At 35.9% G+C, this 10,171-nt stretch overlaps 1 long non-coding RNA gene across 1 annotated transcript; it reads left to right on the top strand.

Annotated features, from left to right (window-relative positions):
• Nucleotides 1–4,543: 4,543 nt before the first annotated feature.
• On the top strand, nucleotides 4,544–9,549 carry LOC125498370 (uncharacterized). The gene is made up of 4 exons (XR_007275354.2): nucleotides 4,544–4,854; nucleotides 4,968–5,147; nucleotides 5,587–5,678; nucleotides 9,218–9,549. It is a non-coding gene; the product is annotated as an uncharacterized LOC125498370 (long non-coding RNA).
• The last annotated feature ends 622 nt before the right edge of the window (nucleotides 9,550–10,171 follow it).

Consider the following 10,171-nt stretch of genomic DNA (forward strand, 5'->3'; position numbering starts at 1 on the left):
GGGAGACTTTTAAATAACAAAAATGGTGACTAAAGAAATGATGTAATAACTATAACTAAAAGGGCGATTTAGTGTTGCCGTGTTTCTAATACATCTAAAAGGAGCGAGTATTATGGGTCGCCTTTATTACATATAATAAAGAAAGGCAACACTAGAAAATTGCGCTATTTATCAATAAGAAAAAGGGCTACACTAAGATGCTGCCCTTTCTGCTCCCCACAAAAACCGCGACATTTTCCCAAAATAATTCATTTTTCCCTCTCCCACCAATATTACCCCAGCAAAAACCTTATTCAAAGCAAATCCCACCAAATTCTATGTTCATAGCAAACCCTCCCAACAATGCTTAAAAAACTAGAGATTTTGTAGTGAATTTTCCCAACAAAAGATAGACACACCTCCAATTTTATCCAAGAAATCCATGCATCTCTAATTTTAACTAACGAAATCTCAAATTTCGACCTAAATTTCGCTAATTCAATGTTAAATTTGACCTAGCTAATCGACCCAAGAAAAATCCACGCAAGGTAAGAGGTACTCAAATAATTTTCGATAATACCTTTGGGAATTGCACTGTAAATTAATGCTAATTGCATTGTAGGTTCAACGAGGAATAAGATTGTGCAGTCCCAGCCTTTGGGAATTGCACTGTGAATTCACGCTGATTGTGTTGTATGCTCAACGAGGAAGTTTATGCCTGGTAAATTCATGAGAAAATGCGAGAAAATTGAGCATATTCTTAGATCTGCGTCGCAAGTCAGTCTTCTCTGTCTTCGTTTATTATTGCTTCGTTAGCTGCTTTCTAATACTGAATTCTTTGCATTCTATTCTTAGAAATAATATGTATAGTTGATGCTTTTAGGAAATGAAAAATTATAATTTGATATTTCTACTTCACCTTCAATCTTCTTCGTATCGCAAAACAACTCGTCTTTCAAGGAGTTGGTGGAATACTTTAGAATAATAGTGGAGTATACTAAACCAAACAACTCGTCATTCAAGGGGCCATCCAATTGTATTCCCTTTAAGTAGATGTTCAATGACTATAATTTTCTGGTCGTCGCTGGCTTGCGGGTGGCCGAAGATAACGATACAACACAAATTTTCCCAAGTAAAATACACCATCCAGGATCTTTTCTTTACTATTTTTTTTTGTGGGTTTTTCTTTCCTTGCAGCCACCGCCAAGTTCGTCCCAAAAAAATCTTGGACAGGAGGCATCAGAATGTCTAGGTTCATAGATTCTCTCTAGATAGAATTCAACAAGACCGGATCTGAGAAGAGACCGAATACTTTGGTTTGTAGATATTCTTCTTCTTTTTTTTTTACTTCCATCCATGGCCCTTCTACCATCATATGCGGAGAAGGGTTCCTTGTACTAGGAATGCAGCCATACTAAGCCGATTTTCATTAGTGAAGGCCTTTGTCCAGAGTTGAATCCTATTTCAGGACGAAGGCTTCTTGCAAAAGGAGGGTGGCCATTCCAGACCGATTTCTGGATGAAGGCTTCTTGCAAAAGGGAGACGACTATGTTAGACCGGTTTCCATTTCTGAGGGACCTTCGTCCTATGTTGAATCCTTCATCTGGACGAAGGCATCTTGCAGAAGGAAGGAGGCCATAATCGGCTGCCTTCTTTCTGCCAGATTCCTTCTTCGAGTACCTGTCGTCCAACCCACAACTAGCCCGCTTCTTTTTAACGACTTCCTTCTTCGGGAGACATTCGTCTAAGGAATGAGACTCGATTGGATGAATAGTGGGATCACCCTTCCTATGCCGGTTTCCTTCTTTGCCTAAGCATGGCCTTACCTTTTAGCCAGCTTGCTGAGTCAATCAAGGGGTGTCCTAGATTATTTTCACTGTTTTATTTTTTCTCTTTAGATGATTATATATAAATAATTAAAATATGAAAATTCAGATTAATCATATGAACATAATTTTCGTAATTCACATAAAATATATATTTTAATTAATGTTACCATTAATCGCATAAATTAATCTCTGATTCACATAAAACTTTCTTTTACATGAGTTAATTTTCATACATAAAAAAATTTATATATGAAAATTAGATTAATAATATAAATTTAACTCTCCAAATTTTTGCAAGAAAACAGGCGGCCGCCAAGAAACGACCACCAACCACTGGGGACCAACGCCCCAACCCCCCCGAAGAAATCCAAAATTTCACAACCAAAAAGAAAGGAGATCGTCCATTTGCTCAGAAGGTTTACAAACCTCTAAAGACGGTCGATTCAATGACCATCGTTCCCTTTATCGGGGATGACGCCCCAACCCATACTTATCTAGTCGCCAAGCAGTCGGACGCGGCTGATATTATGGGAGATAATCATGAACTGGCTGAGATGGCTCGGGAGGTGGCTCAAATGCTCACTGTCTTACAGATCTGCCTCTTTGTCCTTGGGTGAGTCATACTACTCAAATGTAGTTAAGAAACTGCGGGTTGGTGACGATGGGTCCGTCCAACAAACTAGCAGCAGTCATCCCCATCAGAGCCACTGACTCATCTCCTCTTCCAGATAAGGACAAGGATCCTACTGTTGCTGCACCTGTAGCTCTTCTGGCAGAATCAAATGTTGAATCTTCTTTCGCTTTCGCTGGGATGACCACGACCGACCAGGAGAAGCTCAAGCAGAAGCTTTTCAAATGCTTCCCTAAGTCGTACATTAACGGCTTGGGGGTGCATCTTTTGAGCATGTAGGCTACATGTCTCAGCTTGCTGTTGAGGTACATTTTACTTTGTTGTCTTGGTTTTGCACTGGTCACATTTTTTTTAATTTCTTTACCCGTCTATTGACTTAGTTAATCTTCATCTTATCAGCTCTTTGCTCACAACATGGTAACTGAAGACTAGTAGAAAGTGCCCAGGAAGGAGAACAAGAAACTTATCCATCAGGCTACAACGACAGAGGAAAAGGCTATGTACGATATTGAGATGGTGGAAACTCTTCACCGTCAGTCCCGTGAGGCCTGGGAGAAACGGTCGGCCGAGCTGGAGGCTCAAAACCAGAAGCATCTCGTCCCCATCAATAGCCTTTTCACAGAAAAGAATAAATTAAAGCTGAATTTGTACACAGTCTTAGTCGAGTTGAAGGACGAGAGAGATATTGCTCTTGTGACCGCTCTTTAATTTAGGAGAGAAAACATCATCCGAAGGGCCATCAACCATCCTACGAAGGAAGAGGTTGTCAAAGCCTTTAACGATACCAAAGAAGCTCTGAGGGAGGTTATTGACACCTCTAAGTCCTGGGCTGTTAAGGCCTTTGAGATGCTGGCCGAGCAAGAGGACATTCCTCGGTTTGAACGTCATATTGACTTTCAGAAGAGCCTTCATAGGGCAATGGTTGCAGCCAAAGTGCCCACCGTCTTCCAAGACTCCTCAAATAAAGAGGAATATGATGAGGATGAAGAAGAGACTCTAGTGGACGGTCAAGCTACTCCTCTAGTTGAATAGTGTACCCAACCTTAGGTTTATTTTTTGTTGTGACCGGGCCAATGGCTATTTTGTAACTTAGTTCTCCATCCCCCTAGTTTAGTTTGTATTTTTTTGAACAAATCAATATATGAATGATCTTTTGTCTAACTTTTGCTTTTAATTCCAAGTACCAAGGCAACTCGTCCCATCCTATGGATAAGTTTCAAACTTGACAATTATGGACGCCTTCTAACTCTGCTCAATCTAAGCATAAGAGCAACTCATTCTGAATTACTGGATGGCTTATGAATAGGGTTTTGATCCATGGGCGAATTTTATCTTCACTCAAATATTACGAAGTTCCAAAGTTACTTGTCCTAAAATATGGACGAGCTTCAACCCATGCATTATTTGAGTCAACAACAACTCATCCTTAATGACTAGACGACCTCTGACTGGAGTCCTGAACGGTGGACGAGTTTTATCTTCACTCAAATATTACCAAGTTCCAAAGTTAATCTGTCTAAGCTATGGACGAGCTCCAACTCATGCATTATTTGAGTAAACAACAACTCGTCCTAAATGACTGGACGACCTCTTAGTGGGGTCTTGAACTGTAATAGCCTATATTTTAAGCAGGTATAATAACGACTTTATAAATGAGATTTGATAAGTATAATAGCTGATATTTTCAGACACGTTTTAGTCAAAGTTAGCTATGTTCATATTAGTAAAGAAATTACTTTGAGAATTATTTTTATCGTCTAAAGTAAGTTCAAGCACAATAAGTTAGTATGGATTTTATGTAACAGAGACATTGTGTTAAGGATTTTAAGCTTTGAAATAAAGAGAAACCCATTTTTAATTACAAATTATGTCTCCTCACTCATGCTACCTACTCTAGATGCTAGAGCATCACTCTCTCCTCTTCATAACTTCTCAATCAAGTGCCAAAGTGTATTTTTCCCATAGATCAATTATTCTCTTCAAATTTCAGTTTAATGACCCAAGTGGTTAAGAATTGGGAGAAACCTTAAAACCAAAATAAAACCCCAAACAATAATTTCTCTCTCCTCTATTTTATCCCTCTACTGTGCATGCTCAATTTCGGCATTTTGGAGTAGGAATTTGACCAAACTTATTGAATCAAAGTTGTAGATCTCGAAACGTTATTGAACTTAGACCCAAAAATCACTTGATTTGGAGTTCGGAGCTATGAGTTATGGTCTTTGCAAATTTGGTGTTGCTACCTCATTTCTCTCTCCTCTGTTTTATTCCGACAATCTGTTGCCCCAATTATCTACAACATGCAATCCAATTTTGCTAATTGTTGCTGAATCAAAGTTGTAGATCACTTCGAGCTAATGAATTTGGGCACAAAAATCACTTGATTTGGAGTTCGAGCTATGAGTTATGGTCTTTGTAAGTTTGTGTTCCTATCTTCATTTCTCTCTCCTCTGTTTTTATTCCGACAATCTGTTTCCTCAATTATCTATAACATGAATCCAATTTTGCTCTTTGTTTCTGAATCAAAGTTGTAGATCACTTCGAGCTAATGAATTTGAGCACAAAAATCGCTCAATTTGGAGTTCGGAGCTATGAGTTACGCCTTACACAAGTTCAGCACTACTGCTGTACTTTGTGTTGCGCTGTTGCCGTGATTTGCTTGCTTGCCTTGTTGCTGCCATTATTTTGGTATTCCTTTCCATATGAAGGTATAAGCTAATTTTTCTTAATTTCTCATCTCCTTTATTCCAATTCAAGTGTGTGCAATTGGATTTTATATTCTGATTTTAGAAATAAATTGGTTCTCAATTTTGTTATTGATTAGCAAATATATATTATGATAAGATTGTTAAACTTAAAGATTGAATATTTTATCTTTCTTATTGGATTGAAGCTTCTAATATGAAGTAAGCCTCTTAAGTAAGTTTATAAAAACTGATTTTATAAATTATGTCGTTTGATAATACTCTTGTAAATCAGAATGATGTTAATTAGAGATGAATTGATGTTGTGAGTTGGATTAGTAGAATGGGTTGTATATAAAGTTGTGGTGGTTAGTTCATGGAAGAGCTTAGAAAGTATGAGTAATTCAATTTGTTTATCTAAATTGTTTGGAGGATGGTTAATGATTGTTGTTATTGTTTTGAGGTCGTTGTTGGAGTATGTATATGGAGATAATTTATGAAGTTCGAGCTATAGTTGGTTATCCAGAATGTCGAATTATTGGGAATCGTTTAAATGTACACACATGTCCTTCCACCTTTGAATCTATATTGTGCTTTATGCGATTTCATGTGCTGAGTTCAATAAGCCTTTTATATAAATACAAAATTATTCAAAGTGTTATTTGTGTTCTTACAAGAGTTGTTAACTACATATTTGGTTTTAAGCTATGAGCGAAAGCTATATATGTGTGAGTTTTACTGAGTGATATTTTATGAAGAACTGATTGGAGGTAGTTGAATCCTTCAATAATATAGATGTGTGATGTTATTAAACCTACTTGTTTCCACATCGAATTTATAATAAGTTTTTATGCTTAGTAAGTTGATCTTTTATATGAAAGTGTAGCTATGAGAATTAAAGCAAGGATCTTTAGTATATCTAACTATATAAGTGGTTTTACAACAAGTACTTCGATTTACGAACTAAGCCGGGACGTTGACTCGATATCTTTATGAACTCGCTTTCGATTTAAACTATAGTTATATTTGAAAGTTTCGAGAAAAAGAAGAATTTTGATCAAGGATGTTGGTTAAAATTTCAGGTTTAAGGCAATTGTGAAAATATTTGTGATAAAGTTTTATATGGAACTCTGAAAGTATGAAAAACTCTTTATTATGATTTGAGATTTGATTATATGATCATGAACTTTGAAAATTATGACTTGGAGTTATGAACAAATATGACTCGTGAAATTATAAATCAGAATTTTTAGTTCTATTAATGTCGGGGAGATCTTTACTCCTACTTAAATTTTATGAAGAAGTTCTCATAGGAAAAAGTCTCTCAAATTTGGGTCAATTAATGAATATTATTTTCGGATTTAAGTTTGGAAACACGTAAGTCTAGTGAAACAAGTTATATCTTTACAGAATATCATGGATGAATTATGTTATATGGAGTTTGGAATCTAAGTTAGAATGAGTTTGCTGTGAGATGGGTACTTGTGAAGTTCTATTTAATAAATACAATTGCGCTTTGAGGATATTATTAGAAGTAGTCATATCCCAAGATTTACTTATGGCGTATAAAAAGGTGAATGGTATCACCCGAAGAAATCTCCGAAAATAATATGGAGCTTGGTTATATAATAAGAATGAAGATTTGTGATGTCATAATTGAAGGATGAAGTAATTGTTGGGAGGTTCTAACTAAGAATGAAGATGTTATGTGGTGGACGTAGATTAGATAGTTAGGGAATAGTAAATTTGGATGTGAATTTCAAAGGTCAAATATTAATTTATGAGTTAATGAAGTTGTTACAAGGTTTGTGAGTTCAGAGGATGTGTAGGATTTGAGATATGAATGTCGTATCAGTGAAATAAAGGATCCAATCTTGGTGGTGGTTTAGATGAGTATCTATTAGAGAGATATAATTTACAATACTTATGTAATAAAAGATCTATCCGCAAAGGGGTCAAGTAAAAGAGTTTGGAGCATAATTTCGTTTCTTGGATGAGTATGATTATATAAATGGATGTTGGGAAAGAAAAATATAAATCTAGATAATAGAGAGCATGGTAATTAAAGTTATATAATGACAATACTAAGCATATGGTGTTAGGCTAATATGAGCTTTCAGTACAAATACATGGGGACGTATGGTTGTTGAATTATAAATTTGAGAAGGATGAGGACAACGAGTGGAGTATTGGGAAATATGGAGTGAGATATTTTGACTTGCCATAGTAATTGTAGGTGATTTATGATACTGTAATAAGATTATATTCTGGCAATGAAAGTTCATGTATTGGGAATAAGAAAACCTTTAAGGGGAAAATTCATATCTGAGAATTTTGGAATGCTATAGTTTAGATGCTATAAGTTAAAGACGGAAGTCCAAGTACAAAGAGAAACTATTATGATGAAGGGAATTGCCAAGACATGTTAGAGGATACCTTATAGTCTACAAGTAAAACATTACAGGTTAATCGCACGAGCTTAGAATTGGGTCTCCATAATAGTTATCTTATAAGTCTTTGAGAAACATATTTTACACTTTGATTATGTTATGGGTTCGACTGCGGTTTGATTTCGAATACTTTTTATGTATATTACTTCCTTTGAAAGAATATTTGAGGTAAGTGAGGTTATTTGAGATTCGAGTTTGTGTTATAATAAGATTATTGAGGTTCAGGTATTTTGGATATGTTAGTTACATTTCAACTTTGTTTTGTTTTATATTAATTTACGGACGAGAGTTTAAGTCGTTGATACACTGTGGAATTGAGTATGCGATACGAGTTAAGAACAAGAGTATAAGTTTTGAAAGACATAAGTTTGTGTTATTGAGAAATTAGCATTATGATTTAGTTATTGTTTTATGGGAAAATAAACAACATTTATGGAGCGAGATGCTCAATATGTGTTATGGAGGGGTATTGTTCCTTTGAGTAGTCATGATCCAAAAGTTATTGAGGTTAAGTTTTGGAAATTTCTAATTCGAAGTACCGAGCACGAAGTTATGTTCATTTTAAGTTCAGTACTTTTGCTGTAATTATTTTGACAAAAGTTCCAAATATTCTTGTTAACTCAACCCTTTTGGTAAAGTTTAAATGAGCACACTAAGTGCCTATACGACTTTTACAAGTAGTAAAGAATTGATTATTTCCTTATATCTTTACACGTAACTAATATGTGAAATTGTTGACGTAAAACAAAAGATTTCAAAAAGAAGATCCAAGTCTTGCAATGATTAGCAACACCATAGTAGTGGTGATTATTTTTCCTCTTTATGGATAAATATGTGTTCTTTGAAACACGTGTGGTATTTATAAACTGTGCATTTAAACTATTTATGTAAATAAACTATGGATACAAGTGGGTAAAGGCCGATACCAAATAAGGTACGGTATGACAACAACCCTTGGAGGATGGGTGATCTCCTTTCGAACCCTCGCTGGGTGGGTGAAGTCCAGCAGATAATAAAAATGGGACATGTCCTGGTTAAGGCTTGCAAGCATAAATATTTAAACGGTGGGGTGACGACCTCCATTAGCTTAGAGATAATCGGCTCCTTGTGTAAGGAGCCCCTCTCTATTCGTGTTCGCTTTACCCAAATAAATTAAATGTTATAGACCCAAGGGGTTTGAATGATCTAAGTGGTGATCTTCATGATAAAAATTCTTACTTTAATGCGATTGTGCAAGGATAGTAAATCCTAAAATTTTTAAGCAAGCACCTTACTTGTGAAACATACTGAATTCTAACATGAATTGTATATGGATGGTACTAAGCCACCAAAAATGAGGTTTTGGAATGAGCTTATGTATTCAATTGTTGTTGAACTTTGTCCTTATGGCAAGGAACTTACTATCTGTAGTATATGTATGAGTACTCTTTATCGGACTTTCTAGTTAGGGGTTGTTATTAGTGTCGTAATAAAAACATTTTTAACTATTTGATTTCAAGTATTTTTGAAGTCTGGGATTGTTCCACTTGATGAGTAATAAACCGCACAACTATATTTTAAGCCACTAAAATGAATTTCTGGTTGGACAGTGTGTGTACTCAGTATTTCTGATTTTGTTCTTCGAACCTGTCCAGGTGGGGGCAGGGTTCATTGTTAGTGATTTTGCAGGGTTGATGTCGAGGTCGTGGAATATGATTATTGATCAAGAAGAAGAGTTTTATGTTATGAAATGGTGGGCTGAGGTTAAAGTTAGATATTTTGTTTCAAAGTATTCGAAATCTATTTTTTGATTTTCAAGTTGTTATATTGTGGGCCCCTGACCCACAGATCCAGGATCATTTTTATAGGTTTTGTTTCCGCTGTAAATAAATGAAAATTCGAGGTTTGTTAAGTGTTGATTGTGTTTTGTGTATCTTAAGTGTGATTAGTTTGCAGCTCGAAAGTGCGGGCTGTTACAGGTGTGAATAAATGTAAATTCGAGGTTTGTTAAGTGTTTATTGTGTTTTGTGTATCTTAATTGTGATTAGTTAGCAGCTCGGAAGTGCGGGGTGTTACATGAACGGTGGATGAGTTTCATATTCACTCAAATATTATCAATTACTAACGTTGCTCGTCCTAAACTATTGACGAGCTTCAATCCCTGCACTATTAGAGTTAACAACAACTTGTCCTGAACGACTGAACGACTTCTGAATGGGGTCCTGAATGGTGGACGAATTTCATCTACACTAAAATATTACCAAGTACCAAAGTTACTCATCCTAAAATATTGACGAGCTTCAATCCCTACACTATTAGAGTCAACAATAACTCGTTCTAAATTACTGAACGACCTCTGAATGGGCCTTGAACGGTGACGAGTTTCATCTTGACTCAAATATTACAAATTACCAAACTTACTCATCCTAAACTATGGACGAGTTTCAATCCCTACATCTAAGCCAAGTATAAGAGCAACTTGTCCTGAATCGTTAGACGGTTACTGTACAGTGTACTAATGGAAAAGATAAGTTCAGATGTGACTCGTCTTGACCTTGGACAATGAATCACTCTATGTTTCAATTTCTCCCCCATTTTGGGACGAATTTGGTCCTAATG

Source organism: Beta vulgaris, chromosome 6 (assembly GCF_026745355.1).
Source record: "Beta vulgaris subsp. vulgaris cultivar EL10 chromosome 6, EL10.2, whole genome shotgun sequence".
NCBI lineage: Eukaryota > Viridiplantae > Streptophyta > Magnoliopsida > Caryophyllales > Amaranthaceae > Beta > Beta vulgaris.